Genomic DNA, 26,672 nt, shown 5'->3' with positions numbered 1-26,672 from the left:
AATTTTATTTTATTTCTTTCATTTTGGCTCAGGTCATGATGTCAGGGTTGTGAAATAGAGCTCTGTGCTGAGCCTGGAGCCTGCTTAAGATTCTTTTCTCTTCTTTTTCTATCCCTCCCTGTGCTCTTGCTCACTCGCTCTCTCTTGCTTGCTAATAAATAAATAAATATATAAATATATAGATAATAGACAAAGCAAAATAAAAGCAGATTATGAAAATATATATAAAGATTTTGAAATGAAAACAGGTTCAAAATAAAATAGAGAAGACCTACACAGCTAAAAGTTCATTCAGAAAATCTACTATTAAAGAAGTCAGTTTGACACAATGTTAAGATATCAAAAGATTTGAGCATGTACTTTACAGAAAGGGTAATCCAAATGGCCACTCATACATAAAAACTGTTTATCTTTATTATGAATCTGGAATTAAATTAAATTAAAATTAAATTAAAACCTAGAATGCCATACTATTACACACATACCATATTGGGTAACAGTAAAAATGTCTTGCAAGAATGTGAAAAAATGACAGTGGCCATAATAAAAACATTTGAGGTAAGTTGGACAATATTTAGAAAACTTAAAAATAAAAAAAAATTTGGTCCATTCCTAGAAATACAACATGGAACTAAATGAATATTTTCACCAGGATATGCAAACAGATGATTATAGTTATTTCACTCATAACGGCAGATCAGTAATGGTATATTTGCCCAATGTTACATTAAATAAGAGAGAATATTAACAAACTGGGAGGAGGGGTTAGGTTGTTATCATAAAGAGTTCTTCTATGGTGCTGATTATGTTCTATTTCTCAAAATCTTTAAGTTAAAAAAGTTTTCCAATTTATATCTAGATAGATAGATAGATAGATAGATGATTGATAGATAGATAGATAGATAGATAGATATACCAGAAGCTGCAATGCTAGGCTAAGACCAGGCTTTAAAGGGCTTTTCTATACTCTACTAAATACTTTAAACCATTCATTATATCATAGCTCAGTGTTCAAATCTCCATTTGTTTCCTCAGTTTCCTAATATTTATCTTAAGGTGACCTGATCTAGACTTTTGATCACCTTTGTCTAAATATTTCTATTTTAACAAAGTCCTTTTTAACACTCAGAGACTAAAACTTAGAAAAATACTCTGTTATCTCACTAGAGTGGAAAATATATAGTTACCCATTAACTAATGATATCCATGTCTACATTAGATCCATGACATTTTTAATTCTTGGGAGCTTTTGGTAAAATGAATTTTTTAAGCTTCCTTTAAATGAAGCTTTAAGCCATCACCACATGAATAAAATTGAAGAACTAAATGAAAACAAGCCAAGTATTTACAGAGTAATAGAATGTGCAGTGGAAAGAGTACAATTCTGAAATCATAAAGCCTAAATTAGTGTGATGCATCTTTACTAGCCATGTAATCACAAACCAGTTATCTAAATGTGTTAGCCTCAGTTTTTTCACCCATGAAATGGTGATGATAATACTTATTATGCAGAGTTGTTGTGTGGATGTAATGAAGCATGGAGCATGAGAGTCTCATATTCCATGCTAAAATGATAGCTATTTCTATACTTATAATAATTCCAATAATAGTAATTAAATTGTTCAAAATGATAATATTCATTTATATTGAGGCATTGTATTGACTATTCATAGACACATTTACCAAAATAAATTTCATCTTACTTTACCCTGTCTGAGGATATATATTCCCTAATTCAATATGAATCTCATTATGAATAATAATTATCATGATAAATATGCTGATTTTTCTTCTATTTATTTTTAGGGAAGTATCCTTTACTGTTGAACGTAAAGAAACTTAAGCAAGTCTGTCTTATTCAAAATTTGCATGCTGCTTTCTTATGAAACTAGATGATAGAGTTGTAGGAAATAAATTCATGCAGTTAAGACATTTATGTTTGGAAAACTGGGTGGTCAGTTCAGTATTTCAAAAGAAGATTTTAAATTTAAACCTTAAAACTGAGCTCTTTCAGCCTTCTTTATAGACCATCCTTCATGCTTCATAAGTATTCCTTCATTGTAAACTAAGTAATAGTTTTTGTCACAGTGTATATAACTAAAATGGATTTTACATTCTATTATTTCAGAGTTAGTTGCAGTTTCTACTTCCTTACTTCCTTTTTTGAAAAATAGATTAATTCTACAAAAAGTTTTTTCCAGCTTTATTGAAAAATAATCGACATATTATAATTTGTAAATTTAAGAAATGATTTCTTATAACTCTGCAAACTTTTAACATTGTGTAAATTTTGCACAATTTGATAAATTGGTATACATCTGTATTGCAATATAATCTACATAAAAATGTTAATACATCTACTATCTCATATACTTGCCACCTTTTTTATGCATGTATCGTAAGGAATTTTAAGATCTACTCTCTTAGCAACTTTTATGTGTATGGTACAGTAGAGATAAACTTCAGAGGTCTTGTGGGTTTTGTTCCAGACCACCTCAATAAAGTGATTATCTCAATAAACTAAGTCAAATTGTTTTTTTTTTTTTTTGGTTTCCCAGTGCATATAAAAAATTATGTTTCCCAGTGCATATAAAAAATAAACACTATACTGTACTGTTCAAAAGCATTATGTCTTTAAAGAAAAACAATGTATATACCTTAAGTAAACTAGTTCTGAGTTTTCAGTGGGTCATAATTACTGATCACAGATCACCATAACAAATACAATAATAATGAAAAAATTTGAAATATTGAAAGAATTACCAACATGTGACAGAGAGACACAAAATGAACAAATGTTGTTAGAAAAATGGTGGCAGCAGGCCTATTTTATACAAGATTGCTATAAACTTTCAGCTTGTAAGAATGTGATATATGCAAAGTTTAATAAAGGGAAGCACAATAAAAAAAGTATGTATATATTATTAACTATGATCTTCATGCTGTACATTAGATCCCCAGAATTTTCATATTATAGTTGCAAGTTTGTACCCTTTGACCACCTTACTCCACCCCAGGTTCACCCCTTGTCAACTCAACTCTAAGTTTCCATTAGTTTGCCTTTTCTTCAGATTCTGTATGTAAGGGATATCATAATACATAAATAGAAAATATATATAAAATCTTTGAAATATTTCACTTAGTATAATACCTTCAAGATCCATCCATGCTGTTGTAAATGGCAGTATTTCTTAATTTTTCATGGTTAATTAGTATTCCATAGTATATATTTACCATACTTATTTTATTCATTCATCAATTAATGGATACTGAAGTTATTTCCATCTCTTTCTTAGAGTTAATAATTTTATAATGAACATAAGAGTGCAGATATGTCTTCGAATAGTGACTTTATTTCCTTTAGATATATACCTAGAAGTGGGATTACTGAATCATATGGTAAGTTCCCCATTTTCCCCAATATTTACCAAAATTTGTTAGTTTTAATTTTTTGGTAGTATATATTCTAATAGGTAGTAATAGCTTGCTGTGTTTTTCAGAGGTAAATAACAACAACAACATAATGACTTTGCCCTGAGTTTTTACGTTGAGCACTTTTTAATGCTCCTGTTGGTCATTTATATAACTTTTTTGAAAAAAAAAGTCTATTGAGATCCTTTTGCTATTTTTTAAATTATATATTTTTTCTATTTGTATCTGTGGGTTATTAACCTGTTTTCAGATATAAGATTTGTAAGTATTTTCTTCCATTCTGTGGATTGTGTTTTCATTCTCTCTCTCTCTCTCTCTCTCTCTCTTTTTTTTTTTTGGCAATGCAGAAACTTTAGTTTGATGTAATACCATTTATTTATTTTTGCTTTTTTTGCTTGTGTTTTTGGTCTGATATCCCAAAAACTATTGGCAAGAGCAATGTCAAGGAGAAATTTTCCTATATTTTCCTTTTGGAAATTTAGTTTCATGCATCACATTTAAGTCTTTAATCTATTTCAAGTTAAGATTTATGAGTGATATAAGGTTCCAGTTTCATACTGTTTTATGGGACTATTCAGTTTTAAATATCATTTATTGAACAGACTATCTTTACCCATTACATATGTTGGCCCCTGTCAAATATTAGGTGACTGAATGAAAGGATTTATTTCTGGATTCTCAATTCTGCTCTACTTGTTTATTGGTCTGTTTTTATGCCAGTATACTTTATTGTTTTGAGCATGAGGGCTTTGTAGTTTAATTTCAAATCAAGAAGTGTAATTTCTCTTCTTCATTATTTCTCAGAACTGCTTTGATTATCTGTTGTCTTTTATGGTCTCATATAAATTTTAGGATTCTTTACTTACTTCTGTAAAAAAATAATATTGGGTTTTTTTTAAGATTTTTTATTTATTTATTTGACAGAGAGAGATGACAAGCAGGCAGAGGGCAGGCAGAGAGAGAAGAGGAAGCAGGCTCCCTGCTGAGCAGAGAGCCTGATGCAGGGCTCGATCCCAGAACCCTGGGATCATGACCTGAGCCAAAGGAAGCGGCTTAACCCACTGAGCCACCCAGGCGCCCCTAACATTGGATTTTTGATGGGAATTGAATTTACAGATGGTTTTCGGTAGAATGGACATTTTAACAATGTTAGTTCTTACCTTTCATAAATATGGGCTATCTTTCCATTTGTATCTCCTTCAATTTCTTTATCAATGTCATAGTTTATGGGGTACAGATCTTTCAGCTTCTTAGTTAAATCTTTTCCTAAGTATTTTATTATTTTTGATGCTACCTTGAATTAGATTGTTTTCTTTATTTTTTCAGATAGTTCATCATTAGAGTATTAAAATGCTCCTGTCTTGTGCTTACTTTGGCAGCACATATACTAAAATTGGAATGATGCAGAGAAGATTAGCGTGATCACTGAACAAGGATGACATGAAAAACTGGGAAGCATTCCATATTAAAAACAAAACAAAACAAAACAAAACAAAATTCTTGTCTTTTATATATTGATCTTGTATTTGGAAGCTTTACTAAATTTGTTTATTCAAATTTTTTTTGTGAAGTTTTAGAATTTTTTTACAAAAAAAGAAAATTTCACTTCTTCCTTTTTTTTTTTGGAGTCTTTTATTTCTTTGTGCTCCTGGTTTTTCTGGCTAGAACATCCAATAGTATGTCAAATGAGAGTAGTGAAAGTGGACACACTTGTCTTGTTTCTGATCTTTAAGGGGAAAACTTTTAAACTTTTTTGATTGAATATGAGATTAGCTCTGGGCTTGTAATATGTGTTTTTTTAATGGATTTTTTAAATTTTTTAATAAACATATAATGTGTTTTTATCCCTAGGGGTACAGGTCTGTGAATCACCAGGTTTACACATTTCACAGCACTCACCATAGCACATGCCCTCCCCAATGTCCATACCCCACCATCCTCTCCCAGCACACCTCCCCCCAACAACCCTCAGTCTGTTTTGTGAGATTCAGTCTTTTATGGTTTCTGTCCCTCCCAATCCCATCTTCTTTTATTTTTCTTTTCGTACACCCCAAACCACCTATGTTGCATCTCCATTTCATCATATCAGGAAGATCATGTGATAGTTTTCTTTCTCAGATTGATTTATTTCGCCAAGCATAGTACCCTCTAGTTCCATCCACGTCATCACAAATAGCAGGATTTCATTTCTTTTGATGGCTGCATAGTATTCCATTGTACATATATACCACATCATATTTATTGATTCATCTGTTGAAGGACATTTAGGTTATTTCCATAGTTTAACTATTGTGGACATTGCTGCTATAAACATGTGGGTGCTTGTGCCCCTTCAGAATGCCACGTTTGTATCTTTAGGGTATATACCCAGTACTACAATCACTGGGTCATAGGGTAGTTCTATTTTCAGCTTTTTGAGGCACCTCCACACTGTTTTCCAGAGTGGTTGCACCAGCTTGCATTCCCACGTACAGTGTAGGAGGGTTCCCCTTTCTCCACATCTTCACCAGCATCTGTCATTGACTGACTCGTTCATTTTAGCCATTTTGAAAGGTGTGAGGTGGTATCTCATTCTGGTTTTGATTTGTATTTCCCTGATGCTGAGTGATGTGGAGCATTTTTTCATGTGTCTGTTGGCCATTTGGATGTATTCTTTGCAGAAATGTCTGTTCATGTCCTCTGCCCATTTCTTCATTGGATTATTTGTTCTTAGGGTGTTGAGTTTGATAAGCTCTTTATAGATTTTGGATACTGGCCCTTTATCTGGTATGTCATTTGCAAATATATTCTCCCATTCTGACAGTTATCTTTTGGGTTGTTAACTGTTTCCTTTGCTGTGCAAAAACTTTTTGATCTGATGAAATCCCAATAGTTCATTTTTGCCCTTGCTTCCCTTGCCTTTGGCGATGTTCCTAGGAAGAAGTTGCTGCTGCTGATGTCAAAGAGCTTGCTACCTGTTCTCTCCTCAAGGATTTTGATGGATTCCTTTCTCACATTATGCCTCTTCATCCATTTCCAGTCTATTTTCATGTATGGTGTAAGAAAATGGTCCAATTTCATTTTTCTGCATGTGGCTGTTCAATTTTCCCAGCACCTTTTGTTGAAGAGGCTGTCTTTTTTCCATTGGATATTCCTTCCTGTTTTGTTGAAGATTAGTTGACCATAGAGTTGAGGGTGTTTTGGGGGCTCTCTATTCTTTTCCATTGATCTATGTCTGTTTTTGTGACTGTTCCCTACTATCTTGATGATGACAACTTTGTAATAGAGCTTGAAGTCTGGAATTGTGATGCCAACATCTTTGGCTTTCTTTTTCAATATTCCTCTGGCTATTTGAGGTATTTTCTGGTTCCATATAAATGTTAGGATTATTTTCCCATTTCTTTGAAAAAAAACGGATGGGATTTTGATAGGGATTGCATTAAATGTGTAGATTGCTTTAGGTAGCATAGACATTTTCACAATATTTGTTCTTCCAGTACAGGAGCATGGGACATTTTTCCATTTCTTTGTGTCTTCCTCAATTTCTTTCATGAGTGCCTTAGAGTTTTCTGAGTATAGCTTCTTTGTCACTTTGGTTAGGTTTATACCTAGGTATCTGAGGGGTTTGGGAGCAATTGTAAATGGGATTCACACCTTAATTTCTATTTCTTCTGTCTTGTTGGTATAAAAGAATGCAATCAATTTCTGTGCATTGATTTTATATTCTGACACTTTACAGATTTCCTATACAAGTTAGAACAGATTTGGAGTGGAGTCCTTTAAGTTTTCCACATACAGTATTATATCATCTGCAAACAGTGATAGTTTGACTTCTCTTTTGCCAATTTGGCAATATTTCGATGCCTTTAATTTCTTTTTGTTGTCTGATTGCTGAGGCTAGAACTTCTAGTACGATGTTGAATAGCAGTGTCGTGATAACGGACACCCCTGCCGTGTTCCTGACCTCAGCGGAAAAGTATTCCATTTTTCTCCATTGAGAATGGTATTTGCAGTGAGTTTTTCATAGATGGTTTTGATAATATTGATAATATGTGCCCTCTATCCCTACACTTTGAAGAGTTTTAATCAGGAAGGGATACTGCACTTTGTCAGATGCTTTTTCAGCATCTATGGAGAGTATCATGTGGTTCATGTTCTTTCTTTTATTAATGTGTTGCATCACATTGATTGATTTGCAGATGTTGAACCAACCTTGTAGCCCTGGAATAAATCCCACTTGGTCGTGGTGAATAATCCTTTTAAAGTACTGTTAAATCCTATTGGCTAGTATTTTGGTGAGAATTTTCGCATCTGTATTCATCAAGGATATTGGTCTGAAGTTCTCTTTTTTGATGGGATCCTTGTCTGGTTTTGGGATGAAGGTGATGCTCGCCTCAGAAAAAAAGAGTTTGGAAGTTTTCCTTCCATTTCTATTTTTTGGGAACAATTTCAGGAGAATAGGAATTAATTCTTCTTTAAATGTTTGGTAGAATTCCCCTGGGAAGACATCTGGCCCGGGGCTTTTGTTTGTTTGGAGATTTTTGATGACTGTTTCTATCTCCATACTGGTTATGGGTCTGTTCAGATTTTTTATTTCTTCCTGGTTCAGTTGTGGTAGTTTATATGTCTCTAGGAATGTATCCATTTCTTCCAGATTGTTGAATTGGTTAGCGTAGAGTTGCTCATAGTATGTTCTTATAATTGTTTGTATTTCTTTGGTGTTGGTGGTAATCTCTCCTCTTTCATTCATGATTTTATTTATTTGGATCCTTTCTCTTTTCTTTTTGATAAGTCTGGAAAGCGGTTTACCAATCTTATTAATTCTTTTAAAGAACCACCTCCTAGTTTCGTGGATTTTTTCAATGTGTGTGTGTTTTTTTTTTTTTTTTGGTGTGGATTTTTTGTTTGTTTGTTTCTATGTCATTGATTTCTGCTCTGATCTTTATTATTCCTCTTCTCTTGCTGGGTTTAGGCTTTCTTTGCTGTTCTTTTTCCAACTCCTTAAGTGTAGGGTTATGTTGTGTATTTGAGATCTTTCTTGTTTCTTGAGAAAGGCCTGTACAGCTTTATATTTTCCTCTCAGGACTGCCTTTGCTGTATCCACAGATCTTGAACATTTTTGTTTTCATTATCATTTGTTTCCATGAATTTTTTCAATTCTTCTTTAATTTCCTGGTTGACCAATTCATTTTTTAGAAGGATGCTGTTCAGTCTCCATGTATTTGTGTTCTTTCCAAATTTCCTCTTGTGATTGAGGTCTAGTTTCAGAGCATTGTGGTCTGAGAATATGCAGGGGATGATCCAAATCTTTTGGTAATGGTTGAGATCTGATTTATGACCCAGGATGTGGTCTATTCTGGAGAATGTTCCATGTGCACTAGAGAAGAATGTGTATTCTGTTATTTTGGGTTGGAATGTGTTAAATATACCTTTGATGTCCATCTTGTCCAGTGTGTCATTTAAGGCCTTTTTCTTTGTTGATCTGTTGCTTGGATGATATGTCCATTTCAATGAGGGGAGTGTTAAATTCCCCTACTTTTATTTTATTATTGTCGATGTGTTTCTTTGATTTTGTTATTAATTGGTTTATGTAGTTGGCTGCTCCCATGTTAAGGACATAGATAAAATTGTTAGGTCTTCTTGTTGGATAGACCCTTTGAGTATGATATAGTGTCCTTCCTCATATCTTATTATAGTCTTTGGCTTAAAATCTAATTGATTTGATATAAAAATTGCCACCCCAGCTTTCTTCTGATGTCCATAAGCATGGTAAATTGTTTTCCACCCCCTCTCATTCAATCTGGGGGTGTCTTCGGGTCTATGATGAGTTTCATGGGCAGCATATTGACGGGCTTTGCTTTTTATCCATTCTGATACCCTGTGTCTTTTGATTGGTGCATTTAGGCCATTTACATTCAGGATAACTATTGAGAGATATGAATTTAGTGGCATTGTATTGCCTATAATGTGACTGTTACTGTATATTGTTTCTGTTCCTTTCTGATCTACTACTTTTAGGCTCTCTCTTTGCTTAGAGGACCCCTTTCAATATTTCCTGGAGAGTTGGTTTGGTATTTGCAAATTCTTTCAGCTTTTGTTTGTCCTGGTAGCTTTTCAATCTCTCCTTCTATTTTCAATAACCTAGCTGGATATAGTATTCTTGGCTGCATGTTTTTCTCACTTAACACTCTGAATATATCATGCCAGTTCTTTCTGGCCTGCCAGGTCTCTGTGGATAAGTCTGCTGCCAGTCAAATGTTTTTACTGTTGTACAATACAGACTTCTTCTCCCAGGCTGATTTCAGGATTTCCCCTTTGTCGTTAACAGTTGTAAATTTTACTATCAGGCTGCGGGGTGTGGACCTATTTTGATTGATTTTGAGGGTCATTCTTTGCATCTCCTGGATTTTGATGTATGTTCCCTTTGCCATATTAGGGAAATTCTCTACAAAAATTCTCTCCAATATACCTTCTGCTCCCCTCTCTCTTTCTTCTGCTTCTGGGATCCCAATTATTCTAATGTTGTGTCGTCTTATAGTTTCACTTATCTCTTAAATTCTCTCCTCGTTGTCCAGTATTTGTCTCTCTTTTGCTCAGCTTCTTTATTCTCCATCATTTGGTCTTCTATATCACTAATTCTTTTACCTCATTTATCCTAGCAGTAAGAACTTCCATTTTTTATTGCACCTCATTAATAGCTCTTTTGATTTTAACTTGGTTAGATTTTAGTTATTTTATTTCTCCAGAAAGGGCTTTTATCTCTCCGGAGAGGGTTTCTCTAATATCTTCCATGCCTTTTTCGAGCCCAGCTAGAACCCTGAGAGTTGTCATTCTGAACTCTAGTTCTGTCATATTACCAATGTCTGTTTTGATTAGGTCCCTAGATTTGGTACTGCCTCTTGTTCTTTTTCTTGTGGTGAGTTTTTCCACCTTGTCATTTTGAGCAGATAAGAATATACAAAGGAGCAATTAAATGCTAAAAGGGTGGTAACGACCCCAGGAAAATGTGCTTTAACCAAATCAGAAGAGACCCCAAGTTGTGGGAGAACGAAAGGGAATAAAAAATAAGTTCAAGGGGAAAAAATGGTTTAAAAAAAAGAAAACAAGGAAAAAATATTAAAAAAGATAAATATATATATATATATATATATATATATATATATATACTAGACTTGTGACTAGAACAGGGTCACTTACTTAATTTTGGGAGTATTTTGGTCTCTTAGAAGAAACTACCTCCCAAGATTTTAAAGGATGAAAAACATGTAAGGTTAGGCACAATGAAGGGATGGAATAAACCTATAAAAATGAGGAAAAAAATTTAATTTCTAAAACATAAGTTGATAGAGCATGTTGGTTGGGACAATAAAGAAAAATAAACTGGAGAGAATTTGCTCAGGCTGGACACTAGAATAATCTTGGAGCTAGATTTAGGGTATATTTTGATCTATTAGGAGAAGTTATACCCCAAATTTTTTAGAAGAAAAAACCCTATGTGTAAAAAAATATATAGTTAGATACAATGGAGAATAAAATATGATTATAATAATGACGGTTCAAAATAGTTTATTATTTTTAAGGTATTTTAAAAATAAACTAGTTAAAAAAATCATTCAAAGTGGAAAGGGTAAAAGTTAAAAAATATATTATCTGAAGAAAAAAGAAAAAATATAAGAATCATTTGGAGAAAGCCATGAATTCCTTGTTTTGCTTTCTCCTCCTCTGGAATTCCACTGTTCTCCTTAGTAAGTGAAGTTGATCTTGGCTGGGTTTCTTGTTGGTCTTCTGGGGAAGGGGCCTGTTGTATTGATTATCAAGTGTCTTTGCCCGAGATGGACTTGTCCTGCCCTTACCTGGGGTAGAGCTAAGTAATCCAGATGCTTTTGTTCCCTGAAGGCTTTCCGTAGAGTTCTGGATGATGGAATGATAATGGCGGTCTCACAATCCGGCCCAGAGAAGTGGAGAGCTCAGGGCCCCACTCCTCATTGCACCCTCAGAGAAAAGTGCTTAATCACTCCCATCTTCCCGGCCTCTGGCCATGCTTGGAGAAAAGCACTCTGTCATTTGCACTTAGAGAAAAGTACTTGGTCATTCTCATCTCCCTGGCCTCTGGCCGTGCTTGGAGAAAAGAGCTCAATTACTCCCATCTCCCTGGCCCTTGGCCATGCTCCAAGCTCACCCTGCCTATGCCTGGTTCAAAGTAACCCTGGGTTGAGAGCTCACTTCTCAGCTTTGTCTCTGTAGCCGGCTTCCCCACTCTAATACCTGTGAGTTCTGTGACACCTGGGGGTATGCTGACCCCATTTGGGCTTCACTCTGGTTTAGCCTCTGGGTGATATCCCTCATTGGATCAAACTTAAAAAGTCCTGATTTTCTGCTCCGTTGCTCCACCACTTGCCAGGAGCTGGCCCTCCCCCTACAGTCTACTTTCCCGTTCTTGGGGTTCACTTTTCTGCCGGTTCTACCTTTCAGAAAGTGATCAATTTTCTGTCTCTAGAATTGTTGCTCTCCTTCTCTTTGATCTCCCATTGGATTTGTAGGTGTTTGCAATGGTTAGATAAGCTATCTAGCTGATCTCCTGCTACCTGAAGTCGTCTCAGCCTGCTACTTCTCCGCCACCTTGAATCCTTCCACAGAATATGTGGTTTTTATTGTGTTGATGTGTATTCTTTCTGTACCCAGTTAGGTGAGTATTTTTATTATGAAAGGGTGTTGAATTTTGTCAAATGCCTTTTCTGCATATATTGAGGTGATCATATGAGTTTTTATTGATCATTCTATTAATATAATGCATCACATTTCTGATATGTGCTGGTGAATTCAGTTTTGTAGCATTTTGTAGAGAATTTTTACATTTTTATTTATCAGGGATATTATCCAGTAGTTCTTTTAGTTGCTGATTTTTTTTTTTTTGTAGTGCTCCTGTCTGGTTTTGATATCAAGATAATGCTGGCTTTGTAAAATGTGCCTCGGAGTATTTCAACCTCTTCAACTTTTTGGGAAGGGTTTTAAAAGTGTTTGTATTATTTCTTCTTAAAATGTTTGGTAGAATTCACTGTGGAAATAATCTGATTCTGGACTTTTATTTGTTAGAAGGCTTTTATTACGGATTCAATCTCCTTACCCCTTATTGGTCTGTTCACATTTTTTATGTCCTTATGATTCAGTCTTGATAGGTTGTATGTGCCTAGGAATTTGTCCATTTCATCTAGGCTTTTGATTCGCTGGCATTTAACTGTCTTTTATCCTTTATATTTCTGTGGTATCTGTGATAATGTCTCCTTTTTCATTTCTGAATTTATTGAGTCTTCTCTTTCTCTTTTTTTATTTACCATTACCAAGTCTAATCTTATTTACCGTTTAAAAAAACTTTCTAGTTTTTTAATTCTATATTTCATTTATTTCTGCCCTAATTTTTATTTTTTTCCTTCATTTTGCTACTTTTAAGTTTACTTTGTTCTCTTTGTAGTTTTTTTTGAGCTGTTATATTAAGCTCTTTATTTGAAATATTTTTATATACATTTTCCCTGATGGTCTAGTGGTTAGGATTCGGCGCTCTCTCTCACATTTATAGCTATAAAATTTCCTTTTATAAGTGCTTTGCTGCTTCTCATAATTTTTTGGTATATATTTTTTTATTTTCCTCAAGATGTATTTTTATTCCCACTTTGTCTTCCTTTTTTGATTTTTTTTTGTTTAAAAATGTGTTGTCTGTGTGTTTGTAAATTTTCCAAATTTCCTTCTGTATTGATTTCTAGTTTCATATTATTTTGGCTGGAAATATACTCGATATGCTTTCTATATTATTGATTTTTGGAGGACTCTTGTCTTATGGTTTAAATATTATCTATCCTAGAAAATTTTCCACGTGTGTTTGAGAAGAATATTTATTATGATAGTATTGGATGGAATATCCTGTAAATATGTTAGGTTCATTTGACATAGTTCTTGTTTGTTTGTTTTGTTTTGTTTGTTTATTTGTTTGAGAGAGAGCAGGGCAGAGAGAATGAGCAAGGGGCAAGGGCAGAGACAGAGTGAGAAGACCCCCTCCTGAGCAAGGAGCCCAATGTGGGACTCTATCTCAGGACCCTGGGATCATGACCTGAGCCAAAGGCAAAGGCTTAACTGACTGAGCCACCCATTTGTCCAGGCATAGTGTTTAAATTCACTATTTTCTTATTGATTTTCTGTCTGGATGATCTATCTATATGTAAGAGTGGGGTATTATTGTCCCCAGATACTATTGTATTGCTATTTATTTCTCCTTTTTGTTTTGTTAGTATTTGCTTTATATATTTATGTGGCTCAATATTAGGTACATGATACTTACAATTACTGTATTGATGAATTGATGACACTTTCTTATTGTATAATGACTGTGGTCATTATATTTTGTCTGTTATAGTTATTGCTACCCTTGTTTTCTTTTGTTATCTTTAGCTTGGAATATCTTTTTCCATCGCTTTACTCTCTGTCCATGTGTGTCCTTAAAGCTAAAGTGATTCTTTTATACGCAACATATTGTTGGATCTTGTGTTTTTTGTTTGGTCTTTTTAATCAATTCTAGCCTTTCTATGTGTTCCAACTGGATGATTCCATTCACTTACAGTTAAAGTAATTATTGATAGGTAAGGACTTAACTATTGCCTTTCATTCTTTTTATATTTCCTGATTTATTTAAATTTTAGTTAATATATAGTGTAATATTAGTTTCAGGAGTAGAATTTAGTAATTCGCCACTTACATATAACATTCAATGCTCATCACAAGTGACCTCCTAATAATTATTACTGACTTAGCCCATTCCCCCCTGCCCATCTCCCCTCCAGAAACAATCAGTTTCTTACTTATAGTTAAGTGCATTATGGCTTGCCTTCCTCTCCCTTTTTCTTTTAAATTTTTTTCTTTCCCCTGTGTTTATCTGTTTTGTTTCTCTGTTAATTGCTCTTCTGTAGATGCTCTGCTCTTTATTTCCTGTATTGTTCTCTTTGTTTGTAATCTAATGACTTTTTGTGGCAGTGCGTTTTAACTTCGTTATCAAAATCTTTTGTGTATTGACTACATATTTTTTTATATATAGCATTAAGCTTATATAAAATATGTTAGTTATAACATACCATTTTATGTTGAAAACAACTGAAATTCAATCGTGTACAGAAAATTTATACTTCTATAACAACAGGTTATTGATGTTTTTACATTTTAGATCATTTTTATATTGTACTTTCAGTAACAAATGATTGCAGTTATAGTTATTTTTAATAAACTTGTTTTTTTTTTAACTTTTAAACTAGACAATAAATGATTTATATATCACCATTACAATATTGGAGAATCTGGTTTTGACTATACATTTACCTTTAGCCATCCATGCATCCATATTGCCATCTTGATGACATCACTGTCCCCAAATCTTCAGTAAGTTTTACTTTATATTTATCCTTTTTTAAAAGATTTTATTTATTTGACAAAGGGAGAGAGAGAGCTCAATTTGGCAGAGTGGCAGGCAGAGGGCAGGCTTATTACCCAGCAGTGAGCCCGATGCAGGTATTAATCCCAGGACCCTTGGATCAAGACCTGAGCTAAAGGCAGCTGCTTAACCTACTGAGTCACCCAGGAACCCCTAAATTTTAATTTAGTTAATATATGACCATTTTTTATTTCTACTAAAAGACGTATCAATTTTATTGCTTTTAATATTAAGGTCTTCTCCTTAACATCATTATCATCTATTTCTTTTTCAATTTTATAAGTTTTGTTTACATTTGTGGTATGTAATTTGTTTACATTTGTGGTATTTGTGGTATGTAATTCATGTATGTGGTGGTATGTAAGTAATTCAAATATGAATTTTAAACTCTAGATCATGTGCTCCATTGTGGCAGGTATTTGTCTTATTCATCCCACCCACAAAAAATTAGTACTAAATAGGTCTTTGTTGATTGACTGAATGAATTAAGTGTTCTGACACTAGCATAGCTTACCAAACCAGAGATAAAGGAGAAAATATAATGATTGTCAAATGGGTGAACTTGGATAAAAAGACACTTTTAGCTTCGTTAGTTTGATATACACTCCGGATAACATTCCAATTTTGCATGGATTTTTAGAAAGCAAACAACTCCTCTCCTGAATCATAAATTTATTAATTGCCTTCCTTATGAGTCCTGACAGCAGTCAGCTTTGTGGGTTTCTGATTCCATTCCAAGAGGTTGAATGTCTGTTTGATTTATGTAATAGGCAACAGTGTCATGAGGAAAGACTTGTAGGATAAAATTTCTTAAAGATGGGAATACAGATGGCTGCCTATGGACTGTGAGGTGGGAGTTAATGAAAATGCATTGAGCAGTAAGGGAAGGGCAGCTCACAACCTGTGAGCTGTGTTTTTGTTTTGTTTTGTTTGGCTTTGTTTTACAAATAGATACCATTTCCCCTCCCCATGGAAATTTTCAAATTTACTTTGCTCTAACAAACACAAATACTTAGGACATTATGAACACAATATGGGCATTAAAGGATAAAAATAAACAAAAAGTTAAGGAAATGGTTAGTGTTTATCATTATTTAAGCCATGTTTTTCTATGCTTAACTGCTCAAAGAAATTACACAGTCTGGTTTCTAAATATTATACCAGGCTGTTAAACTAATGCAAAGGGTTTTATGGACTTTTCTATAACACCATCTAGATTATTGGCTATCACCCTTGAAAATTCTCAGTTTATAAATGTGCATGGATTGAAACAGCATATATTTACATTATAGTTAATATTCACTGGTTATTAAATTTAAAAAATCTTAAAAAAAAAAAAAAGGGACGCCTGGGTGGCTCAGTTGGTTGAGCAGCTGTCTTCGGCTCGGGTCATGATCCCAGCGTCCTGGGATCGAGTCCCACATCGGGCTCCTTGCTCGTCAGGGAGCCTGCTTCTCCCTCTGTTTCTGCCTGCCCTTCTGTCTACCTGTGCTCGCTCTCCCCCCACCTCTGATAAATAAATAAATTTAAAAAATCTTTTAAAAAAATATTCACTGGTTATTTACCTGGTTTATTACTGTATTTTGATCCTTTCTAATTGTTCACTTTCTTCCATGTTTCCCCCTTATTTCTACAAGTGTCAATCCATCACATGTTATATAAAGTGAAACAAAGAGGAACAGCTGTTAGTAGAAAGGATTAATAGGTGATTTGATGTTACTCTGTGAGATATTAAGTAATAGGCAAGGTATTTCCATATCATCATTTTAATATATTTCAGTAAAAAAACCTTCATTAAGTCTTTATATATATATATATTTTCCTAACTCACAAGTCCTCCCTTCATGTCCCATTCAAAACCCACTCATTTTATGGAATAATTGTTTTATCTTCCCGGTACAATCTTCATTTAACTTATTGCTCTGGTGTGCTCCTTTTGCAGCACATATATTAACTTCTTGTTCTTGGTATACAAAAGGATAGGAATGGAATATTTTGTAATATGATATTTTGTCCTTTCTACATTACAGAGTCTGTGTAAGAATTCTTTGATCAGAGACCTAAGGAGGAGGTCCAAATTGAAGAAAAAGAAACACAAAAAAGGAAAATGTTCTCAGCCCTTTCTTGTAGTTTCATTTGCAGGAACCACAAAAGCAAAGATATTAAAATGTTTTTTTTTCTTATTTTTTAAAAGTAATTTTAAACTTTTTATTGGATTATGCTCCCTTAAACTCATCTGATACCATGAATAGAAAACCAAAGCAATCCACCAAACATTCTTTAATGATGTTGCCTTTAAACATGTTGCCTTTAAAAATTTTACAGAGTAGTCTCATCTGTAGAGTAGATGAGCCTTGACTCAAAAGTGTCATCAAAGACTGTGGTGACACTTTTTTTGCCACCTGCCCGCTGTTCCTGGCATGGTAGGCTCTCCAGCTTCACGACCGTTTCCCGACAGCAAGGACAATGGCTCCTTCTCCCAGGGCGGTGTGCTGTGCCTTCATCAGACATGCTCCTGGAGTGTGCAGTGACAGACGTGTTCCTTTCCTTAAGGCTGTTTCCACAGGCGTAACCACGCTTCTCTCCCAGGCAGAGGGGATGCCCGGGCTAAGAGGATTTCGCTCCATACGGGTTTATCCCACCATGCTTTGGAGACTATGTTCAGGCAAGCGGCATCAGCATCCCACAGAACAGACATTGATTTCCCAGGGAATGTTGTGCTTTCCCAGAGGGGATGCACGAACAAAGAGGCTTCTGCTCGATACAGGTTTTTCCCACTGTGCTTTGAATACTAGGTTAAGGTAAGCAGCAACAGCAGCCCGCAGAACCGACTCTGATTTCGCAAAGCCTGCTATGCACGCGCAGAGGCTTTGGGCTTAGCGCGAACCGCACTTCTCCGCTGCTTCCTCAGGAAGGCTTTGGGCGTTTGCTCTGTCGCGTCAGGGAAGAAGAGCTGCGGGAGAGCGGTGACTATTGGGCCTCTCTTTCCCGGGCTCTATGTTTGCGCCCTGGGTTCAACCTGCCAGGACGAACTAAGCAGACACAGCCACAACCCGCAGCAGCGTGCGTGGCCTAGGATGCCACTCTATGCACACTACCATCTCCCAGTGTAGGCAACGATTGGCCTTTTGCTCTGGTGCTCAGACGGACTCGGAGACTACGCCAGTGCCTTCTCCACAGGAGAGGAGAGGCAACAGGATACTTGCACACCGCCCGTGCACTGGGATGGGGAGCTGTGGGGAACTTACCTCACTCCTTCCCCGGACACCCCGTGCCTCCGCGTACGCTTCCACATCCTGGAGCATCTAACTGCCCTTTCTTCCTGGAGCTGTTTCTGCGAGTTCAGGGCCGGGCGCCTGGTGGCAAGCCCACGTCTGCCCTATGGACATGTAGCCCATGAGCTGCTGTCCCCTTAGGCCCAGAGGCACAGGACAGGTGCCCAGACTACTTCAGAGTGGAGCACGCGCCCCTGCCCTAGTCCTCTCGTGTCCCCTTAGCAGCCAGGCTTCCATCTCTCCGCACAAGGAGCGGGTGACACTTGTCTTGCCGCCGGCCCGCTGTCCCCGACAGGTCCGGCTCTCCTGCTTCACTACCGTTTCACGACAGTAAGGCCAACAGCTCCTTCTCTTCTCCCGGGTCGGCATGTTGCACTTTCCCTAGACATGCTCCTGGGGAGTTCAGTGACAGACGTGTCCCTATTTAAGGCTCTTTCCATAGGCGCAACCAAGCATCTCTCTCAGGCAAAGCGGATGCCCGGGCAAAGAGGATTTCGCTCCATGCGGGTCTTTACACCGTGCTATGGAGACTAATTCAGGCAAGCAGTAACAGCATCCCACAGACCCGACTCTGATTTCCCAAAAATGCTGTGCTTTCCCAGAGGGGATGCCCGGGCAAAGAGGCTTTCGCTCTATGCGGGTTACTCAGAACGTGCTGCGAATACTAGGCTAAGGCAACCACCAAGAGTAGCCCAGTGAAACGACTCTGATTTCCCAGCGACTGCTATGCTATCGCAGAGGTTTTCAGCTTGCTGCGAACCGCAGGTCGCTGCTGTTTCTTCAACAAGGCTTTGGGCGTTCGCTCTGTCGCGTCAGGGATGAAGGGCTGTGGGAGAGTTGGTGCCTCTTGGGCCGTGCTTCCAGAGCTCCATGTTCACGTGCTGGGTTAACCATGCCAAGCCGAAATAAGCAGATACAGTCACAACCCTGCAGTAGGATGCGTGGCCTAGGATGGCACTCTATGCACACTACCATCTCCCGGTGTAGGCAACTTTAGGCCTTTTGCTCTGGCGCTCAGGCAGCCTCGGGTACTACGCCAGTGCATTCCCCACAGGAGAAAAGAGGTGACAGGATCTCGGCACACCGCCCGTGCACTGGGATGGAGAGCAGTGAGGGACTCTCCCCACTCCTTCCCCGGACACCCTGTGCATCCGCGAACAATTTCACATCTTGGAGGAAGACGACATCTGACTGCCCGTTTTTTCAGGGAGCTACTTCTGCGAGTTCAGGGTAGGCGCCTGGTGGCACGCACATGTCTGCACCTGGGACAGGTGGCCAAGGAGCTGCTGTACCCTTGGGCCCAGGGGCCCAGGACAGGCATACCTTCTTCCGAGAATCCTTCCTCACAGTGGTTCATGCGCCCCTGCCCTAGTCGTCCCCTCGTGTCTCCTTCTCAGCCAGGTTTCCGTCTCTCGCACCGAGTGGGGACACTTGTCTTGCCACCGGCCTGCTTTTCCTACCAGGGCAGACTCTCCAGCTTCGCGACTGTTTTCTGACAACAAGGTCAACGGGATCATCTCTTCTCCTGGGGTGGCGTGCTGCACCTTCCCCAGACATGCTCCTGGGGAGTACAGTGACAGACGTGTCCCTTTCCTTAAAGCTGCTTCCTCAGGCGCAACCAGGCTTCTCTTTCAGGCTGAAGGGATGCCCGAGCAAAGACGATTTCGCTCCATGAGAGTTTATTACAAAGTGCTGTGTAGAATGCTGTGCTTTTCGCAGCACGGTGGGAGAAACCCTCATAGAGCGAAAGCCTCTTTACCTGGGCATCCCCCCTGGGAAAGCACAGCATTCTTTGGGAAATAGTAGTCGGGTCTGTGGGATGCGGCTGCTGCTTGCCTGAGCTGGTCTCCACAGCACCGTGTAATAATCCCGCATGGAGCGAAATCCTCTTTGCCCCGGCATCCCCTCTGCCTGAGAGAGAAGCGTAGTTGCGCCTTTGGAAAGAGCCTGAAGGAAAGGGACATGTCTGTCACGGCACTCCCCCGGAGCATGTCTGGTGAAGTTGCAGAAGGCCGTCCCGGGACAAGAAAAGGAGGTGTTGGTGTTATTGTCTGGAAACGGTCGCGAAGCATGAAAGCCGGACCTGTGAAGAACAGCGTGTCGGTGGCAAGACAAGTTTCACCCGCTACCTGTGCGGAGATATGTGAGCCTGGCTGCTAAGGAGACACGAGAGGACGACTAGGGCAGGGACGCGTGCTCCACTATGTGGAAGGTGTCTGAGCAGAGGGCAGGCCTGTCCTGTGCCTCTGGGCCCAAGGGGACAGAGCTCATGGGCCACCTGTCCTTAGGGCAGATGTGGGCTTGCCCCCAGGGGCCCAGCACTGAACTCACAGAAACAGCTCCAGGAGGAATGGGTAGTTAGATGCCGTCCTTCTCCAGATGTGGAAGCGTTCGCGGAGGCACGGGGAGTCCGGGGTAGGAATGGGGACAATCCCCCACAGCTCCCCATCCCAGTGCACGGGAGGTGTGCAGGGATCCTGTCACCTCTCCTCATCTGTGGAAAAGGCACTGGCCTAGTCCCCAAGTCCGCCTGAGCGCCAGAGCAAAATTCCAAGCCTCGCCTACGCCAGGCCATTGTAGTGGGCATAGAGTGCCATCCTAGGCCACGGACGCTGCTGCAGGCTGTGACTGTGTCTGCTTTAGTTCGGTTTGGCAGTTGAACCCAGGATGCGAACATGGAGCCCGGGCTAGCAAAGCCAAAGAGGAATTAGCTCTCCCGCAACACTTCTTCCCTGACGCTACAGAGCGAATGCCCAAAGACTTGCTGAGGAAGCAGTGACGAAGTGCTATTGGCTACAAGCCCAAAGCCTCTGCAAAGGAATAGCATTTGCTGAGAAATCAGAGTTGGTTCTGCTGGCTGCGCTCCTTGCCTGATCCTAGTCTCACGGTGGGAGAAACCCGCATACAGCGAAAGCCTCTTTGCCCGGGCTTCGCCTCTGGGAAAGCACAGCATTTGTTGGGATATCAGAATCGTGTTTGTGGGATGCTGCTGCTTGCCTGAGCTAGTCTCCGCAGCACGGTGGATGAAACCCGCATGGAGCGAAATTCTCCTTGCCTTAGCATCCTCCATCTGCCTGAGAGAAGCGTTGTTGCACATCCGGAAAGGGCCTTAAAGGGATACGTCTGTCACTGCGCTCCCGAAGAGCATGTCTGGGGAAGGTACAGCTCGGTTCCCGAGAGAAGAGAAGGAGCTGTTGGCTTTTTTGTCAAGATACAGTCGCGAAGCAGGAGAGCCGGCCCTGGCAGGAACAGCGGGCCGGTGGCAAGACAAGTGTTACCCGCTCCCTGTGTGGAGAGACGAAGCCTGGCTGCTAAGGAGACACGAGGGCACGACTAGGGCAGGGGCACATACTCCACTCTGAGGAAGGAATCTGGGCAGAAGGCAGGCCTGTCCTGTGCCTCTGGTCCCAAGGGGACAGCATCTCCTTGTCCACCTGCCCCTAAGGCGGACTTGGGCTTGCCACTAGGCGCATACCCCGAACACGCTGAAACAACTCCCTAAAGAAACGGACAGTCAGATGTCATCTTCCTCCAAGATGTGGCAGCGTTGTTGGTGGCAAGGGGTGTGCCGAGGAAGGAGTGGGGACAGTCCCCCGAACTCCCCATACATGTGAACGTGCCATGTGCAGGGATCCTGTCACCTCTCCTCTCCTGTGGGGAAGACACTGGCCAAGTCTCCGAAACCGACTGTGCGACAGAGCAAAAGGCCAAGCCTTGCCTACGCCAGAAGATTGTAGTGTGTATAGAGTCCCATCCTAGGCCAAGCACGCTGCTGCAAGGTGTCTACTTAGTTCGGCCTGGCAGTGTGAAACCAGGGCGCGAACATGGAGCCCGGGAAAGCAAGGCCCAAGAGTCACCAGCTCTTCCGCAGCTCTTCTTCCCTGACGCGACAGAGCGAACGCCCAAAGGCTTGCTGAGGAAGCAGCAGCGAAGTGCGGTTCGCGCCAAGCTGAAAACTACTGTGAAAGCATAGCAGTCGCTGGGAAATCAGAGTCGGTTCTGTGGGCTGCTAATGCTGCCTGCCTTAGCCTAGTATTCGCAGCACGGTTGTAGAAACCCTCATAGAGCGAAATCCTCGTTGCCCGGGCATCCCCTCTGCCTGAGAGAGATGCTTGGTTGCGCCTATTGGATGAGCCTTAAGGAAAGGGACACGTCTTTCACTGCGTTACCCAGGAGCATGAGTGGGGAAGGTGCACCATGCTTCCCGGGTGAAGAGGAGCCGTTGGCCTTATTGTCGGGGGAAAAGGTCGCAAAGCAGGAGAGCCGGTCCTGGTAGGAACAGCGGTCCTGTCATGCCACAAGTGTCACCTGCTCCCTGTGGGGAGAGACGGAAACCTGGATGCTAAGGAGCCAAGAGGGAACGAGTAGGGCAGGGGCGCGTGCTCCACCCTGAGGAAGGAGTCTGGGCAGAAGACATCCCTGTCCTGGACCCAAGGGGACAGCAGCTCTTTGGCCACCTGACCATAGGGCAGACGTGGGCTTGCCACCAGGTGCCCGGCCCTGAACTCACAGAAACAACTCCTGGAGGAACGGGCAATCAGATGCTGCCTTCCTCCAGGATGTGGCAGCATTGGCGGAGGGAGCGGCTGTCCCGGGGTAGGAGGGACTGTTACCCATTACTCCCCATACCAGGGCGCGGGCGGTGTGCAGTGATCCTGTCGCGTCTCCTCTCGGCTGGAGAAGGCACTGGCCTAGTCCCTGTCCACCTGAACGCCACAGAAAAGGGCAGGCCTTTCCAGGGCTGCTGCCGAGTCGACGCTGTGTCTGCTTATTTCGGCGTGGCAGGGTGAACCCAGGACGCGAACATGGAACACGGTAAAGCAAGGTCCAAGAGGAACCACCTCTTCCGCAGCTCTTCTTCCCTTACGCGACAGAGCGAATGCCCAAAGCCATGCTGAGGAAACCGCAGAGAAGTACCGTTCTCACTAAGCTAAAAACCTCACCGATACCATAGCAGTCGCTGGGGAAATCAGAGTCGGTTCTGTGGGCTCCTCTTGCTGGGTGCCTTAGCCTAGTATTCGCAGCAATGTGGTAGAAACGCGCATAGAGCGAAAGCCTCTTTGCCCGGCCATTCCCTTTGGGAAAGAACAGCATTCTTTGGGAAATCAGAATCGGGTCTGTGGGATGCAGCTGCTGCTTGCCTGAGCTGGTCTCCACAGCACGGTGTAATAAACCCGCACGGAGGGAAATCGTCTTTACCCGGCATCCACTCTGCCTGAGAAAGAAGCGTGGTTGCGCCTGTTGGAAGAGCCTTAAGGAAAGGGACACGTCTGTCACTGCACTCCCCAGGATCATGTCTGGGGAAGGTGCAGCACGCTGCCCCGCGGAAGAGAAGAAGTCGGCCTTGTTGTAGGAAACGGTCGCAAGCAAGAGAGCCAGCCCTGTCAGCTATAGCGGGTCGGTGGTAAGACAAGTGTCACCGCTCTCTGTGGGAGAGATGGAAATCTGGCTGAGAAGGTGGCACAAGGGGAAGACTAGAGCATGGGCTTTGCTACACTCTGAGGAAGGATTCTGAGCACAAGGCATGCTTGTCCTGGGCCCCTGGGCCCAAGGGGACAGCAGCTCCTTGGCCACCTGTCCCAGGTGCAGACATGTGCTTGCCACCAGGCGCCTACCCTGAACTCGCAGAAGTAGCTCCCTGAAAGAACGGGCAGTCAGATGCCGCCTTACTCCAAGATGTGAAAGCGTTCGTGGATGCACGGGGTGTCCGGGGAAGTAGTGGGGAAAGTACCTCACTGCTCCCCATCCCAGTGTACGGGCGGTGTGAAAGATCCTGTTGCCTCTCCTCTCCTGTGGGGAAGGCACTGACCTAGAACTTGAGTCCACCTGAGCGCCATAGCAAAAGGCCTAGCGTTGCCTACACCGGGAGATGGTAGTGTGCATAGAGTGCCATCCTGGGCCACGCAAGCTACTGCAGGGTTGTGATTGTATCTGGTTATTTCAGCTTGGCTCATTAAACCCAGAATGCTAACATGGAGCCCGGGAAGCAAGGCCCCAGAGGCACTAGCTCTAAGAATCTCTTCATCCCTGACGGGACAGAGCGAATGCCCAAAGCCTTGCTAAGGATGCAGCAGCGAAGTGCGGTTCACAGCAAGCTGAAAACTGCGAAAGCATAGCAGTCCCTGGGAAATCAGAGTCGTTTCTGTGAGCTCCTCTTGCTGCTTGCCTTAGCCTAGTGTTCGCAGTACATTGGAGATTCCCGCATAAAGCAAAAGCCTCTTTGCCCAGTTTCACCTCTGGGAAAGCACAGCATTCTTTGGGAAATCAGAGTCGGGTCTGTGGGATGCAGTTGCTGCTTGCCTGAGGTAGTCTCCACAGCACGGTCTAATAAACCCGCATGGAGCAAATCGTGTTTGCCCGGCATCCACTCTGACTGAGAGAGAATAGTGGTTGCGCCTGTGGGAGGAGCCTCAAGGAAAGGGACACGTCTGTCACTGCACTACCCTGGAGCATGTCTGAGGAAAGTGCAGCACGATGCCCCAGGGAAGAGAAGGAGCCGTTGGCCTTGTTGAGAAAGAGTCGCGAAGCAGGAGAGCCTGCCCTGGCCAGACAATTGTCACCCACTCCCTGTGCGGAGAGAATGAAGCCTGGCTGCTAAGGAGACTCCAGGGGACGACTAGGGCAGGCGCGCGTGCTCCACTCTGAGGAAGAAGTCTTGGCAGAATGCAGGCCTGTCCTGTGCCTCTGGGCCCAAGGGAACAGCAGCTACTTGGCCACCTGTCCATAGGGCAGACGTGGGCTTCCCACCAGGCGCCGTGCCCTGAACTCCCAGAAACAACTCCTGGAAGCACGGGCTGTCAAATACCGTCTTCCTTCAGAAGGTGGCAGTGTTGGCGGAGGCATGCAGTGTCGCAGGGAAGGAGGGACGGTTACCCATTATCCCCACCCCAGGGCGCGGGCGGTGTGCAGTGGTACCGTCGCATCTCCTCTCTGCTGGGGAAGGCAATGACCTAGTCCCTTGTCCACCTGAGTGCCAGAGCAAAAGGGCAGGCCTTGCCTATGCCCGAGGATGGCATTGTGAACAGAGTGCCATCCTAGGCCATGCACGCTGCTGCAGGGTCAGAGCTGTTTCTGCTTATTTCAGCTTGGCAGGGTGAACCCAGGGCGCGAACATGGAGCCGGGAAAGCAAGGCCCAAGAGGCACCAGCTCTCCCGCAGTTCTTCTTCCCTGACGCGACTGAAGCCTTGTTAAGGAAGGAGCGGCGAAGTGCGGTTCGCTCCAAGCCCAAAGCGTCTGCGAAAAGAGAGCATTTGCTTAGAAATCAGAGTCGGATCTGCTGGCTGCTTGCCTGAGCCCAGTCTCACTGTGGGAGAAACCCGCATAGAGCGAACGCCTCTTTGCCCTGGCATCTCCTCAGGGAAAGCACAGCATTCGTTGGGAAATCAGAATCGTGTTTGTGAGATGCTGCTGCTTGCCTGAGCTAGTCTCCGCAGCACGGTGGATGAAACCCGCATGGAGCGAAATTCTCCTTGCCCTAGCATCCCATCTGCCTGAGAGAGAAGCGAAAATGCACATCTGGAAAGGGTCTTAAGGAAAGGGACACTTTTGTCACTATGCTGCCCCGGAGCAATTCTGGGGAAGGCGCAGCACGCCGCCCTGGTAGAAGAGACGGTGCCGTTGGCCTTGTTGTCGGGAGACAGTCTCGAAGCAGGAGAATCTACCCTTATAGGAACAGCGGGGTGATGGCGATAAAAGTGTCACCCACTCTCTGTGCATAGAGACAAGCCTGGCTGCTAAGGAGACACAAGGGGACGACTAGGGCAGGCACGCGTGCTCCCCACAGAGGAAGGTGTCTGGGCAGAAGGCAGGCCTGTATTGTGCATCTGGTCCCAAGCGGACAGCATCTCCTTGGCCTCCTGTTCCTAGGGCAGACTTGTGCTTGCCACCAGTGGCCATAACCGAAACTCGCAGAAACAGCTCCCTGTAGAAATGGGCAGTCAGATGCCATCTTCCTCCAAGATGTGGCAGCGTTGTCGGTGGCAGGCGGTGTGCTGGGGAAGGAGTGGTGACAGTCCCCCACAGCTCCCCATCCCAGTGCCCGGGCGGTGTGCAGGGATCCTGTTGCCTCTCCTCTCCTGTGGGGAAGGCACTGGCCTAGATCCCAAGGCCGCCTGAGCGCCAGAGCCAAGCCTTGCCTACGCCAGGAGATGGAAGTTGGCAGAGTGCCACCTTAGGACACGCACGCTGCTGCAGAGATGTGACTGTGTCTGCTTAATTTGGGTTGGCAGGGGGAACCCAGGGCGTGAACATGGAGCCCGGGAAAGCATCGCCAAAGAGGCACCAGCTCTCCAGGGCTCTTCTTCCATGATGGAACAGAGTGAACGCCCAAAGCCATGCTGAGGAAGCAGCAGAGAAGTGCAGTTCGCGCCAAGCTTAAAACCTCTGCGAAAGCATAGCATTGGCTGAGAAATCAGAGTCGGTTCTGTGGGCTGCTCTTGCTTCTTGCCTCAGCCTAGTATTCCCAACACGGTGGGAGGAATCCGCATAGAGCAAAAGCCTCTTTGCCCAGGCATCC

The 26,672-nt window shown here is 42.1% G+C and overlaps 1 non-coding gene across 1 annotated transcript; it reads left to right on the top strand.

Annotated features, from left to right (window-relative positions):
* Nucleotides 1-4,795: 4,795 nt before the first annotated feature.
* Nucleotides 4,796-4,902, top strand: LOC131837402 (U6 spliceosomal RNA). The gene has a single exon (XR_009356015.1). It is a non-coding gene; the product is annotated as a U6 spliceosomal RNA (small nuclear RNA).
* Nucleotides 4,903-26,672: the final 21,770 nt, after the last annotated feature.

This window comes from Mustela lutreola, chromosome 7 (assembly GCF_030435805.1).
Source record: "Mustela lutreola isolate mMusLut2 chromosome 7, mMusLut2.pri, whole genome shotgun sequence".
Taxonomy (NCBI): domain Eukaryota; kingdom Metazoa; phylum Chordata; class Mammalia; order Carnivora; family Mustelidae; genus Mustela; species Mustela lutreola.
This window is presented reverse-complemented; position numbering and strand designations above follow the sequence as displayed.